Here is a 16,541-nt window from a genome sequence, read left to right on the forward strand (position 1 = left end):
TTCTAAGGCTGGTCCCAGAAGTTCTTAATTCATATTTAGTTATCATGAGAATGCACTCCTAGATTATCACAGCTTTATAACAAGTAATATTAGGGAAGCTATGTAAATGCTTAGTATTATCATCATCCAAGTTAGTAGACTCCCTTGTATGTGAAATACCCTTTTCTTTTGATGTCTCCTAATACTGCCACAGCATCTCAGCTTAGTCAGAGTAGTAAACAAGGGTAATCTTCTTATGTATCTGATAACAATTACTACATTGCACTTGTTGTTTTACTTCATCTTGCAAATACAACATGCAGAACATATTTCCACAGCAAAGCACTATGTCAGAGAGAACTGTCTTGTTTGCTTTATAACTATTAGCCAATAAAAAAGTGAATTTAAAGTGCATGAGACCAGAAATCCTTCTACCAGTTTAACTTTTGTAGCATGAAAATACAGGCAAAAACATTGGTATCTGCAACACCCCATTTAATGCTCATTGTTTTCTCCAGCTTTTAATGACAATCATGTTAACATATCCTATGAAGTTTGGATGGAAAAGGGATTGTTATTTTTGAAATATACTCACCCATGGTTGAGATGAAGGAAAAAATGGAAGATACAATCTGCATTGGTTTCAATATATGAAAATATGCTAGCTCATACACAATCCTCATGTGTTGTCAGAAGTAACATACCCACTGACTGACTTTGAATGTCTTTAAAGTTCTAAATCTCTAGAGTTAAAGGGCATGGTATCCAAGCTATGCAGAATGTTGATTTATTGTGGATCATCCAAAGCTTTAAAAGCCTGCTGGGAAATGGATTTAGGGATGCTGACAGACAATTCTCTTTTGAATAGGTATTTTATTTCTGGCTCAGAGGAGGCAAGAGTACAGGAACTGACTTTCAAAGTACTTTCTCATTGATACGTAACCCCAATTAAGACACAAAAGTTTTTTTAAAAAGCCTTCAAATAGACATTGGAGAGGGTGTTAAGGAATTGGTGCACTTGTTCACATGTGATAATCTTATCCTCTGGTAGAGACATTTTGGGATAAGTTCTTTACAGAACAGAAATTAACAATATGACTAAACACAATGGGATGAATCAATGCTGCCCAGATGCTAGTGGAGCTGGCCTCTGATTGTGGTTCACATACGACCAGCCCTGCTGCTTTGGTTCTGCAAGAGGCCCCAAGCACTTGCAGGAAAGTGATCTAGCGATTTGGGAGGCAACCCCCCAAAAGAGCAGAAACGGGGCAGGTCGTTTCCATCTGTTTTGGGGCTTGCCTCCCGAGGTGCTAAGTCGTGGTTCCACAAGTGGCTGGGCAGAGTTGGATTCTGCACACCATCACCAAGGCTCCAGTACTTGTCATTCTGGGTATTTTCCCAAGGGACTTACAGGCCATGTTCAGACATTGCTTTAGCCCACAATGGCTTAATAAACTACACATTGGCCTGGTTCTGACAACACGCTAAACCATGCTGCTTAACCACAAAATGGTTAAGGGAATGCATTGACCTTAATGCATCCTATTAACCATTTTGTGGTTAAGCAGCATGGTTTAGCGCGTTATCTGAACCAGGCCAACGTGTAGCTTATTTTAGAAACAGTTCAAGATGCCTCGCCACATGACTGGGCTAATCAGCTGCTGTGAGTAACTTATTTAGATACTGTGCCTAACCCTGACCCTGACCCCCGCCCTTGACCTGCTGCAGTCCTCTTGCCTGAGCAGTGGTGCCGTTTCAGCCATTTCTAATATTCCAAGAGGAGTGGTAAATCGCGGAGAGGAGCGAAAACCCTGGTGCACCAGAAAGGGAATGGCAATAATAAACCCTTGGTGGGTTGCACTGAGGTTTGCATATGACCAAACTTTATGTGTAGCTCCCTTACTCAGGAAGCACCTGATGCCCCCTCAAAACTCTGGGTCCCTGCCTCTTTTGCGCACTCACCACATGAAGATTGTTGGAGTCTATTCAAAACCTGAAATATTTTATGCAACATGGCACACATTTTTATGGTATGTTAATCATACATCCCAGATCCCACCCATTATAAGATTTCGCTGACCTATTTAAAGAAAATAATTACAGCTTGAAAGTGTTGTGATTATGTACTCTGTGCATCCTAACTAAATTGGTTGTTTGTTTGCTTTTTAAAAATATTTCAGGTTATGTTTAGCTCATATTCATTGTATAGAACGTTTTAATATAAAAAAATAAAGGTTTTTTTTAAGTGTTTGATATATGTAGAGGGATATGCACATCTTCTAATTTTAGTGTACAATTTAGCAATAATTGTGAGGATTCAAAATCTCCCTGTAGGAAGGCACATCAAAACACCGTACCATGAATGCTTCAGCCAATGCGTGTTTACTGAGAAGAACGTCCCACTGATTTTAAATAAATGTGTATGGGCCTGTAGCCTGAGAGATGTATGGCTAATTACTTGGCCCATTGATGACTTTTTCTTTCAACTCGGTTTCAGATTGAATGTGTTGAACCAAGTAACTGAACAGGCCATCTCATGCCTCAGTGAACCCACAGGGAACTGTGTTTCTTTTCACAAGTGACCCATTGTAGATGTGCTGGTGATTTTAGTGATAATGCAGTCAGGCAACTAGTTCACTATCCTCGAATTTAAATCAGGCTGATAGTAAAAGGGACACTTGTTATGTGAAAGGGACACTTGTTATGTGAAAGTTGTTAGAACGTTGTGTAGCCAAAGAGAAAAAAATAGAGTGTTTAATAAATAAATGATTAAAAATAATCACCTTTATGATAGGGTATTCAATAAATGGTGCCTTTTTAAAAACAATTCCTGGGTGCACACCCTAATGAAATGTGCTGCGCATGAATATGCTTACAGTCCCTCCCCACCCCACAACGCTATCTCCCATGCGGTTCCAGAGCAGCTTCTGGGGAGACCAATAGGGGAAGGGGGAAATGTGAATATTACCTCTCCACCCTCCTTCCCGGAGGAGCCTCCGCTGGATCCTAGTCCTTTCCGTGAACCCAATGTGTTATAAAAAGTTGTGTCCTTGAGTATCTTACTCACAGTGCATTGTTTGTATGTACTTTTGTAGCCTTTTCATTCAAGGTATCCATTCATAAATGTTGTCAAACACTCCCTCCATCTCAGTTCTTTTTTCAGTGCCAAAATTCCATACAATTCCCCCAACCCCCCAGATTGCTTATTCATTTCATTTCTGTGCCGCTCAATAGCTGAAGCTCTCTGACATGGGCTCTCCCCCGTGCTTTAATTTATCACTGTTAACTGTGTTGTTGTGTCTAATTTAGACCATTAATCCTTTTGGACATACATTTATTTTTCTCTGGAAGGGACTCCGCATTCTTCTGGCACTATAAGAACAACAATAATTAATACATTACCATAGCTCAGTCCAAGCTGAGGAATAAACACCCAAGCGCATAAGGAAATTACTTTGCTGTTGTAGTCTGTAGGCTGCCTGGGTTATAAATACACAGAGCTTTCTGGCTAGGCACATGGGCAGAAATCCGGATACCTGATACTTAACCAAACATAGTTTCCATAGCAAGTGAACAGACGTGCTGCATCATGAATTATGTTTCAGCCACTCATATCGTGCTCTGGACCCTGCTCAATGAACTCAAAGTTACAGAAAAACATTCACTAAGACTCAGGTCTTATGCACAATTATTTGCAAGTATGTCCCATTAAGCTTAGTAGTATTTTCTTCTTTTCAAGTTTAGGAATTGTTAAGATTTAAAGAGTGAGTATGGAAGAGATGTATTTAGAATAAGGTTGTAAAGTTTCTTCCATTGAGGTCGGTATGCCTTTAACACAGGGGTCCCCACTGCAGCACCTGCAGGTGCACCTCCAATGCCTCCAGGCTCTCAGAGATGTGTGTGTGTGTGTGTGTGTGTATCTGTGTCTGTGTGTGTGTGTGTTATTTTCCCCCGTGGGCCAAACTTCTCAATCAGCATCCATTTGAAGGTGGTGACTCTATGTCACCCATTCAAATATTAAAAATGTTGTGAGGTCCTCAGTCCATTGCATTAGAGGAGGTGAGTGTTTATCCTTCTAGTGTTGTAATGTCAGGCTTTTTAGCTGTCAAAAGTGTGCAGGAAATTTACGCTGACCATTTGTTAATTTTCATGAAGCAGATAATAATAATAATAATAATAATAATAATAATAATAATAATAATAACAACAACCCGCCTCTCCCTCTGGATTGAGGAGGGGTACAATACAAATGCAAATACCATAAAATACATATAATTGATTAAAACATTTCAAACTAATACATTATTAAAAGCAGCACAGTATTAAAAGGCATCTTAAAATTCAACTGGGTAGGCCTGCTGGAAGATTGAAAGGAGTGTGTACATCAGTGAATATTAAAGACTGTCCCAGTACAATTTTTTTCTGTGTAATAACCTCCCTGCAGAAAGAAGCAACTCATCTCACACTATTGCCCCGCTCGTGCTCTTCGCTCCTCTGATGCCATGTTTCTCGCCTGCCCAAGGGTCTCTACTTCCCTTGCTCGGCTTCGTCCATTTTCTTCTGCTGCCCCTTACGCCTGGAACGCTCTTCCAGAACATTTGAGAACTACAAGTTCAATCTCAGCTTTTAAAGCTCAGCTAAAAACTTTTTTTTCCTAAAGCTTTTAAAACTTGATTTTGTTCTGACTTTATACTGTTAGTTTTACCCTACCCAGTGCCTGTTTACCCTACCCTGTGCCTGTTTGCTTTCTCTTCCCCTCCTTATTGTTTTATTATGGTTTTATTAGAATGTAAGCCTATGCGGCAGGGTTTTGCTATTTACTGTTTTACTCTGTACAGCACCATGTACATTGATGGTGCTATATAAATAAATAATAATAATAATAATAAGAGAGCTTCGGCTATTGGGCGGTATAAAAATGTAATAAATAAATAAATAAATAATAAACATTAGCTGTATTCCACTGCCAGCAGTTAGCTGAATTAGACAATCTCTTATTAAAGAGACGTTGTGGTGTCCAATAAACACGAAGCAAACACTTTTGTGAATAAGATGCAGCCTAAGATCCATAGACGCGAAAGGTAGACGCTGAAGCGCAGATCCACTGATTATGCATTTTGTGGTGGTGCCCACAGCAGTATCTCAGATTCCCAAATGTGCCCATGGCTCCAAAAAGGTTGGGGACCCCTGCCTTAACAGACACGTGACATGTAGAAATTCAGTTGTACCAACCCTAGGTGAGATATAAGGAAAGCTTCACAACTTTTAAAATAGAGGACATGGTTGTATAAGGAAAGGATGAATAACTGGCAAATAATAGTTCAGATTGTTGGGTTAGAAAATCTTTGAATCCCTTTTCAGCCTTTAAGGAAAGCTACAGCACAATTCAAGGTAATATGAGGCTCTTCATTGATTTTGCTTTTAGACTAAGGCATGCAGCGTTGCCAATTTTGGTACAAAACAGGGCCTCTGTATCTGCAACCGAAGGCTAAGTAGAAGGGGAAATTCTGCTACGTCTCCCTACGTGGTACTGCAGTGCTAGAGGAAGCAGAACCAACTTAAATTGTCATTCCCCTTCAGTTATTAAAGACACAGGAGCATTGCCCTGTAATTAACCCTAGAAATCCTAGATAGCAGGAACAACTCTGTTGGCACCTATCATTTCTTTCTTCACAGTATGCTGCTCAATCCAATTTATACTGACAAAAGCCGTCAGCTGCTGCAGTAAGGAAATAGTTATCAAATCCTAAGAGAATGAAGTGTCAGCAAAGCCTCTTCCCTGCACTGGAGAATGCTGAGCCTCTCTGTCCTCCACATGTAAGAATGTGGAAAGAGAAAGAGCTGTCAGTTATTCATTTAGCCCTGGGAACTGGAATGTATTAGAGTCACACCTGCTATGTGTTGTGGAATCAAAGCCCGAGCTTATGGCTGGAAAATTTAACCCAGTTCTTTACTTGTCAGGGTTTTCAAAGAAGGATAAAAGCCCAGATTTTCGCTTTGGGCATTGACTATTTATGACCCCTCACAGGCTCCAGTACACCATACAGTAGGTTAAGGTTTTAGTATTTACTTTCATTCAGAATGCATTTGGAAATTAAAAAAAAGTATATGTGAACCACCCAGAGAGCTTCGGCTATTGGGCGGTATAAAAATGAAATAATTAAATAAATATTCAAACCATAAAATGGCCCATTTGGTTGTTATTGGCCCAGCCGAAAAAGACATACTAATTGAAACCCCTGGCTGATAAGCCTCATTTGCCAAAGTGCCTGCTCCCCAACAAATGTTAAAGGTTGAATTACTTCCTCCTACAGAAGTGAGGAACTGTAGGAAGAATACATAGGCAAGAGACCTGCCATCAAATTACTGTGTCCAAATGCAAATAAGGACAGTGTTCCAGAGAATTCTGGGAAGTGCAGCTTTTTTCTAGCACCTCATGTACTGCTCAGTTTTGCTTAGATCCTTGTACTCCATTGCCTATCCATACCCTATCAACACAAATATATCCAATGAACACTGTCATACATAACTATGAATGGAAACAGGAATGTTCAAGGACTAGGACTTGGGGAGACTAAGGAAGAGAGAAGGGGACAAAATTTCAACTGAGCTTTGGAAAGGTAGAGTGAAAGCTACTCATATGAAAAATGGGAACGTCCTACAAATAGGGTAGTCAGTCATGAAGGGGGATTTTCAGCAGATTCAGCCCTGGCAGGCTGGAGCTGCCAGTAGATGAAGTGAGGTTGCCACCTCAGACAGCAAATCCTGGAAAGCCAAAAGTATTAGTGAGGTGATGGAGGACAGAGCGGTGTGTGTGCCAGGCACCTTGCTCCCTAACCTAGCCTGCTGTCTTCAGGGGCAGTGGAGGACCCACCCCACCACCAATATGATCCATCAGGTCAGCTTCTGTACATGGAATTGGGCATGGGGGCACTATCTTGTCTTTTGCCTTGTGCAGTAAAATGTCTTCGGCCAGCCCTGCAAAAGCTATCCTTCTACTCATTTATTGAAGATAAAGGCTTTATCTTCCTTTGCATGCAACACAATCAGCCTTAATTCTGATTCAAAAGTCTAGGATTGTGATCTAAGAAATGCTTAAGTGTTTTACAGAAATAAGTCAGTAGGTGTCTCTAAACCAGCATGGTATTCTAAGGGTTTCGTGCAGATGATACATTTTCAGAGACACGGAATCGATTCCCCCCCCCCCCCCGGTCTTTTGTTGAGCACATTATACAGGCAATATTTCCCTCCCTTGGTATTAGCATCACTGGAATTCCACTTCAAAGACACAAAAAGAGCCCTCTGTCAGTTTAGACTATCAGATTAATTGAGGCATGTATTACTGCCACATTGTTGTCACACAGCATGTTAGGAAGTAACGAAGAATTCTGAAATGTTCACTGCAGAATTGCGATCAGAACTATTGTTTTTGTTGTGGTTATTAATACGTTGATGGTTTTCTGTTTGTTTGTTTTAGACAAACAGTGCCAATCCCGCCCTCTGCTCCTTTCCAGCATTAGAATTTACATTTTGGTTTTCTAAGGGGCAAATGGGTGGCATAATTCAAGGAGTGTCTGACATGCTGAAAACAATGTATGTAGTCCAGATTTGCATGCTGCTTTGGTATAGCATAAGAACATAAGACATGCCATGCTGGATCAGACCATGGTCCATCTAGTCCAGCACTCTGTTCACACAGTAGCCAGCCAGCCATTGCAGCTCTCCTTGTGCACCCTAGACTCCCCTGAATCATCACAAGACATTCTAGGGACCGTGCTTTGAGGTCTACAGCGGCCAAAACTTGTGCTGGCCTGTATACGCCTGCAGCAATTCTTCTTTCCCTACTGCTCCCCCCACCAATTTGTTTTTGTTAGTATCGATAGGCCTGTAGGATCCAGGCTAGTGCATTGCAGCACAAAGGGAGAAGTTGCTGCCATTGCTCAGGAAAAGTGATCATCTGCAAAAGCCTTAAGTATGCTCCTGATGAATACAGAAGAGAGGGGCGGGAGAAACAAACCAGAATTCAGAGCACATCTATCCTGTCAGTGGAAATTTTATAGGGTTACATATCTGATTCATTACAGAGGTATGCAATTTAAAGCTCAGTAGGCTGCATAGCATCTTGCAAATCACTTGCATGAAATGGTTTTAGGGATCTGTGGTTAGTTGATTTATTTTGTTTGTGTGTGTAAGGAAGAAAAGAGACAGCCTAGTTTGAGCCCTCCTGCTCTTCCTTTAGCTATTGGGATATAGGGAATATTCCATTATTCAGAATGATACATAGGGTGTGTGTTTTTTATTTAGAAATGACCCAGCAATTTCTAAATAGTTGCCTCTAAAAACCATTTTGCCCCCATGACAATTTAAAAGATTTGCCCAGCTTCGTGAAATCATTTCCCAGAAAACTAGAAAGCTATTACTAATCTGTATTCCCCCCTTTCAGAATCAATTGGCAGAATAAGAGTCTGGGCCTCTTTTTTTCTTGCAAGCTTTTTGCTTACCCTAATTTCAGACGATTTGCTTTGCCATGTTCTCCCTTTATGCAACTGCTTAAAATATTTTAGAATGGATGGGTTGCAGAATATACAGTGTAAGGCACATGTATGGCACAAGTATGGTGTTCTAGTCACCATACTTGAAAAAAGATCCATTGTAGAGCTTGAGAAAGTGCAGAAAAGGGCAACTAAAATGATCAAGGGGCTGGAGCATCTCTCCAACGAGGGAAGGTTATAACACCTGGGATTGTTTAGCTTGGGAAAAAGGAGTCTAAAGGGAGACATGATAGAGGTGTACAGAATTTTGTGTGGCGTGGAGAAGGTGGATAGGGAGATATTTTTCTGCCCATGATCCCCCACCACAGGCTAATGAGCTACTGTGTGTAGCTTATTAAGCTACTGTATGTAATTTGACTAACTCCTGCCCCCTTCCTGTTGCAGTCCTCATGCTCAAGTAGTGGCACTGTTTGAGGCACTGGAGGTTTGCAGGATCAGGACAATAGTTAATATACAGCCTCCCCCAGTCAGGAGGCACCTGATCCACCATCAACCCCCTGTGCATTTACTCCAGAAGAGTGAAAATCCTGAGTGCTCCCAAAGGGCAGAAGTGGCTAGAAAACCTTGGGGGGTTGCAGGATTGGGACAAAACTTCATACAAAACCCCCTCTACTCAGGAGGCCCTTGATGCATCATCAGAACCCTGCACCCTGAGACTGGTAGCTGGTAAGGAGCAGAACGGCAGCAGTTTGGACTGTTCTTGCTGCTTAGCTCTCTAGCCAGCCAAAATAAGCCACAGTGACCACTAGATAACATGATAATCAATGACGGTTTAAATAACTCACTCTGCAGACTGTGGGTTATTTTGACCAAATAAGCCATTGTGGATTTAAAAACTCCCACCAAACAACATGATAACCCACAATGGGTGCATTAAGCCACTGTGGCTTAATTAAGCCATCGTGGGTTATTGTGATGTCTGAACTCAGTCATTATGGCTACAAACCTATCCACACTTGGGAATTTTAAGAACTGTTTCTGATATGTTATGGGGTCAGTTGATCGAAGAAAAAAACCTTCATATTACAGTTAATTTGGTGATATTTTTACTGACTTAGTTTGGTAAAAAGGTAGCCACTGAGTCTGCAATTAGAAGGTGACAACAACAGTGGGCAGAAAGGTGCTCCTAAACTTTTTGGAAACAGCCTATATGCCCCCTAAAATTGTGCCCACCAAGCTTGTTTTACCCTTGCAAGAGTACAGATACAGGTGAATGATCCTTGAGCATACCTGTCAACCTTTTCCCCTAGTTCACATTTATCATTCCGAAGTTATCAGTCTCTAGAGAACTGCTTCACATCTTTTTAATTTCTTTTTATTTTAATTTTTTAGTTTTTTAAAATATACATAAATAAATGTGTGTATATCCATAGCAATAAATACATATGAAATGCAACTTACTAGCAATTATACATAGGCTTCAACAAAAGCAAACCAGGTATCCTCAATCCATTTTATTATAGTAGGTGAACGTTTATCCCCCAATGTTGTAATATCAGTCGTTTAGCTGTCAAGAATGTGCGGAGAACCCATTTATGCTGACCATTCATTAATTTCTATGAAGCAGGTTAATAATTAAAACACACACACATGTGTACCTCACCAAATATTGAAGACTGTACCAGTTCAAAATTTATCCATAGATTAAACTTCTTCCCCAAACAAAGAAACTATTGGATATTGCCAAACATACATTTAAAGGAAACATTGGCTGCATTGCATCACCAATTAGCTAAGTTAGACAATCCCTTATTAAAAAGACATTGTGGTGTCCAACAGGCGTGAAACAAAAGTTTTTGCTGAATAAGATCCATAGACACGATAGGTATAGATGCCAAAATGGTGATTAACAGATTAGGCAGAATGGGACAATAAAATAAAAAAACGGGGGGAGGAACAGGCAGCCAGAGGGAAGAGAGGTGGTTCGGGCAGCTGGCGTCCCTCTCCTCGTCATCCTTTGGCTGCCTTGTTCCTGTCCCATTCCTCCCGGTGCTCAGCGCCGCAGGGAAAGTTCGCACTTGCGTTCCTTCCCTTGCAGATGCCAGGAAGTAACACAACTACAGCATTCTTAAAAAAAAAAAAAAAAGCAGGGGAGAGATTATGCATAAGTTTCAGGAAAAGCAAATGAAATATCCATATATTTATCCACTCACGAGTGGCACCTATATAACACCTGTTCAAATGTTGATAGCATTATTAGGTCCTAAGTCTATTGCATTATGAGAGGTGAACATTTATTGATACAAAGTTGAACGCAACAAGAGAGGTCATCTCTCTCTCTCTCTGGGGAATTTGATGTGGGGCAATCAATTCGCTAACTGATTGGAGTGCATATGCTCCTTATCTATGCTTGTAAATAAACTGAATACTGCAAAAACATTGTGGCTCTAGCACTCTCCCTGCTCCAAAGGAAACCAAAACCCAAGTAATAATGTTGCTAAAATGTATCACTGCTTCAGGATGTGGGGAGTACACAACTATGACTCTGTTCAGATGCTGACACGCTAAGCCACAGTGGTGAAGCATTTTGAGCTAAACGTTATGGCTTACCGTGTCATGTGAACCATGATTTAGTGTGTCATGTGAACCATTCCTAACCATGGTGGCTACATAACCACAGTCTAACCACGCTCACTATTTGCTTCAAAAGGGTTAGCAGCCTAACCATGGTTTAGTGTGTCTGAACAGGCCCAGTGTGATTGCAGGATGCATTGTAATGCATAAAAGCATACGACATTTTTTAAAACATACACACACACTTTCAGATTATCTCTAGAACAGGGCTGAGTCACATTTTCATAGAATTCAGTCTTTACAGTGAAAATTGTCCTTCAAAAAAGTTAAGCTTCCCCACTGAATCTTAGGGCAGGTTATGTGAAAAATGCCTTCCTTTCTCTCCCCACTCCCTCTGCTACTGTTTAATGGGGGCAATTTTCCAGTCTCCAGCTATCCTTAAAAAGGCATGCCAGAGACACAAAGTCCTGAAGTGAGCCCTAAAGGGGACACATATGAAGAAGCTATCCAGACTCAGGGAGTTGGGCAATCCCTGAGCTAACTTAAACGGACTAGGCTTGGAGAAGATCCTAACGCAGATGAGCTATGTAAGCCCTTCATTGATCCACGTGACTGAAAAAGCATGTCATTGCTGGCTGGGGAATGCTGGAAGTTGTAGGACCTTTCTCCCTCTAAACATGCATAAGATTGCAATCTAAATATATTACTACCTCCATGACTGTTATTAGAAAAGACAAGACCTTTTAATCTACTAGTTCTGCTTCCAGATCCTTTGCAGTATTTAGACCAGATCTGTACACACAGATTTTATTTTTCCTTTCCTGGCTTTCCATACTTTCTGCTACATAATCTCTAGGTTGTGCTCTGGTATAGTGGAACAAAGCAGAATAATGCAACTGCGCTGGTGGAGGGTAGACTTTGTTTCGTAATTCTAAAAAAAGACTGCATTTTCCCTGCCCCCCAAAATTCAGGAAAGTGATTGGAAAGCACCGGAGAAACACTTAAGGTTGACATTGGTGTCTAAAGTACTAGTAAATTTCTGTAACTGGGGAATGGTGAGCACACAATAAAAGCCTTTTCTAGAAAAACTCTGGTTCAGGGGGCAGCTTCTTGTTTTCCTTCATTACTGCCCTCTTTTTGTGAGATATACTTCTCACCATAGCAATGTTTAAACTAAACAGGAAGAACGAGAGCTATGTTTGTTCATTCACATGTCTTCCCTGCACGCATATAAAACAGGAGGTGGAGAAGTGATGGAAGGGAAAGGGTTCAGTTCCCTTGACTTGCCACTTTTGATATTAAAATCAAACCTCTTCCATCTCCCATCTTATTCAGGGGTCTGCAGCTTGTGGCCCTCTAAAATATCTGGTCTCATTGGCTAAGCTGGTTAGGGTTGATAGGGAGTTTGAGACATCTGGAAGGCCAAAAGTTGCCCACCCATTATACATTAATGAGGGAGACATGTGTATCATATCTACTTTCATTGTTTTATGGAAGTTTGTTAATATTTTATATTATTTATATCTCTTTAGCAAAATATAGTATACTGTTCCTTTTTGATAACTGCAGCATCTTTTGTGCTGATACTTTCAGGACGTTATTTACCATGAATCCAAGATCTCTTTTTTGAGTGGCAGCAGTTATTTCACAGTCTGACAGTGTGTAAGCAGAGCTGAAATCATTGTTTCCAATGGGCACTTCAGTTTAGGCACAAATGAACATCAGCAACCATTCAACCGCACCGTATACGTTGATTTGAATGTGTTTAAAGGGGATGCTCAGTGCATCATTCATGCCACTGTGACATGAGGAGTAGGAAGTCAACAAGTCAACCATTTCCTACTGTGAGGTTTCTCAAGTCAGGCAGTGATTACTGACCTCATGATGGGGAATTCCACTTTGCCTATTTACATAGTATATTAATGATTGGATTGAAATAAAGGTGTTTATATTTACTAATATTACTTTCAAACACAGGATGCTGTTCTGGCTGTGAATAAAGATGCGATGCACCTACATTTAAAAACAAATAAACTGGTCTATGTTTATTTTGAATACTTTATCCTAATCTGCTACTTTGGGCCTGTTCAGACAACATGCTGAGCCATGGTTAGGCTGCAAACCATTTTGCAGCAAACGGTTAGTGAGCATGTTTAAACCTTGGTTATGTAGCCATCATGGTTAGGAATGGTTCACACAACACGCTAAGTCATGATTCACATGACACAGTAAGCCATAATGTTTAGCTCAAAATGCTTAACCATTTAGTGTGTCACTTGAACAGGGTCACTGTGATTAAACACAACCAGTTGTTATATTCATGAGTGCTTTCCACTAATAAACAAATGATTTAGACAAATTCTATAGGTTGAGCTGCATCAACCTAAGTGTTGGAAAGATAGTTTATATATTCCTGTTTCTATATTTCCATGCAATTTCTGGGTAACAATACAAGTATAGTCCTCCTGCCATGTAAGAATGTAGGTTAGTAAGTACATCCTAAGGTATAGATCAATCTATGCTTTTTTCATGCACGGGAGAAAAATCAGTTTGAGCTTGTAAGCTGTGAATATTCAACAAACCATGCTTTGTAGTGAACTGTTGAAAGAAGCTGAGAATGTGTGAAAATCTTTTTAGGAAAAAAAAGAGTACTTCATAGCGACAGAAGTCCCTTGATAGAGAAGTGTAAAATTCAGAGTACTGCTGTTATGCTAGGCTGAACAGAAATGTTTTTGGGGCTTTTCTTCACCTTTTCTCAACATTTCACCATCCTTCATATAATAGTTGCAGAGAATAAGAGCACAAAATCTTATGCATGTATCCTCAGAAGTACATCCCATTGAATTAAATGGCACTTACTCCCACCAAATAAGCGTGCATAGGGCTACAATCTAAATATTACCTATATTGGTAATTTATAAAATGAGCACACAAAAGAGCTCTTCCGCTTTCATGTTAATCCACCCATTGATACAGTCCATGTTTAGAGAGATCTGGGTGAGGGATATGAACCATCTCCATTTCCTGTTCCTGACAAGATCAAACACACCCTGGTACTCCATCTTGATGAATCCAGAACAATAATAGTTATGGCTGTTGGCCAGCCATACCTTTTGTCAGGCAACCAGCTCAGGCTTTTCAGAGTATGGGTCTTTATGGGACCTAATTATTAGAAGATTATTTATTTATTTTGACACAGATCTCCTAGGAATGTGAAAGTAATCAGAGCTTGGGGAAGGCCACATATGCTTTCTCCCACAACTAAGGGGAGGGGGGTGATGAAGGTGTGTGTGTGTATTTATATTTGTAGGAATCAAGTGGACACGTTGGTTAAGGCTGGATGCTCTGCACAAGCCTACAAAGAATTATGTGTACATTGTTACCCCTCACATTTATTGAGTTATTTTATGTGTTCACATGTGTGTGTGTGTGTGTGGGACATGCTACTTCTCTGTCAATCCTCCCTTGACATGGCTAAAAACAAACAGTTTAAACATGTCATGCGAACCCAGAGAGTGAGGTTTATGCAAGGGTTAAACAACTTTTGCATAATTCATGGTTTCTTTTAGGGTTATGCAAGGATTGTTCATCCCTTGCTTTCTGGGTTTGCCCAACATGACAACCCCTGAACAGGGATTACATATGCAATGTGGTGCCCGAAGGTGCTGTGGTGCATTGCAGGCTACATAACCCACGATGAGCCATGGTGTGTTGTCTGAATGTGGTCACTAAAAGGCAAGCAGGGATGAAGCCAAATGGTCCTCTTGTGGAAAGGCATTCTACAATTTAGGTGCCAGAACTGAAAAGGCCCTATTTCTCATGGCAGCCTGCCATAACCCAGATGGCAGGAGAACACAGAATAGACCTATAAGAACATATGAAGTGCCATGCTTGATCAGACCAAGGGTCCATCTAGTCCAGCACTCTGTTCACACAGTGGCCAACCAGCCATCGGCCAGGGACCAACAAGCAGGACCTGGTGCAACAGCACCCTCCCACCCATGCCCCCCAGCAACTATGATGTTGACTTGAGTGTATAATCAGGGTCATAGTGGAGATGGTCCTTTAGATAGTCTGGTCCCAGACCCTTTCAGACTTTATAGGTCAACACCAGCACTTTGAACTGGGAGGGCCTAAATAGAAAAACAGTGAAGATGGAACAATATCGGAGTTCTATGTGCACCAGGTAACAAGATGTCTGTATTCTGAACCAATTGTTTCTGAACACTTTTCAAAGACAGCCCCACATAGAGCATCTTACAGTAATGAATGACTATAATCAGGCCCATTTTCCTCCCTGATATAAGGTACTCCCGGCTACTGCAACCACCTAGCCATACAGGAGTAGCAGTTGATAGAAGAGTATCCCAAACTATGAATCTGATTCTTAAAGGGAAGACGAAACATACTTTGTTTAAAAAACTAAAGTATATTCATTTGTATTCTTTGCTGCTTCCACTCTTCCTTAATCTGATGTAGGTTCTGGTCTTGAATTTTTTAAAGCTGCAATCCTATACAAACATACATGGAAGTAAGCCTCCCTTAACTCATTGAGACATGCCTCCTGACTTGGAATGTTTAGAACCGTGCTGTGCTCTTTTTCACTTCCTGTCTCAAACTTATATTTTTTTTAAAAAACAGTAAAATGTGTTTGAATACACGGTTCTGTCTCCACTGAAAATACAGACAAGATCTCCCCCATTGCAAATATTCTAGTCCAGCCTTCCCCAACCTCGTGCCCTTCAGATGTGTTGGGGCTACTACTCCTAGCATCTTCCAGCCAGCGAAGTATCATTCTCCCAAAACTACTCCCTTTCTCATCATGAAACATGGGAACTGACAGACAACTTTATTCTTTCTTAAGGCGCAATCCTATGCATATTTGGAAGGAACAAAGTTCTGCAACTCCCACCACACTCCAGAGAGCATAGCTGGGGCGTGCTGGGAATTCTCCTATGCATGTTAAGTTTTTTTTTTAAAAAAAGGGGGGGTTCCTCATAATTCCCAGGATTCTTCAGACAGCACAGCATAGCTGGCTGGGGAATGCTGGGCGTTGTAGGGTTGCAGAGGGTTCCACCTTTAGTAAGTTGAGCTAAAGTAACTTCTCAATCTGATCTTTATTACATTCAACTAACCTCCTTCCCCAACTGCCTTTGTAATCCATTCAACGCCAAAGGGCCAGTCCCAACAATCTTAACGTCTTTTGCATTTATTAATTTAGGTTTTATTAATATCAGATGACCTGGATTCCGTCCCCCCTTTTGGGGAACTCATTCCAATCTCCTCTACATCCACAGTCTTGCCTTCCATAATTCCTCTCTCAAACTCCTCCTCCTCCTCCATCTCCTTCTACATGCCTTCCCGTGCTCTTTCCCCCAAACCCATTCCCAACCCGTCTTCCCTTCCCCCGTCCCTCCTCGCTAATCTTCCGGGAGAAACGGAAACCCCTAACTAAAAGCGCCGGCCGACCAACCCCTCCTCCCTTTCGGACCGCCT

General features: G+C 41.0%; 1 protein-coding gene across 1 annotated transcript in view; it reads left to right on the forward strand.

Annotated features, from left to right (window-relative positions):
• The window catches only part of CLASP1 (cytoplasmic linker associated protein 1), a 217,624-nt gene that overhangs the window by 117 nt on the left and 200,966 nt on the right, over positions 1-16,541 (forward strand). The gene's annotated exons all lie outside the window — the stretch shown is intronic.

Source organism: Elgaria multicarinata, chromosome 2 (genome assembly GCF_023053635.1).
Source record: "Elgaria multicarinata webbii isolate HBS135686 ecotype San Diego chromosome 2, rElgMul1.1.pri, whole genome shotgun sequence".
NCBI lineage: Eukaryota > Metazoa > Chordata > Lepidosauria > Squamata > Anguidae > Elgaria > Elgaria multicarinata.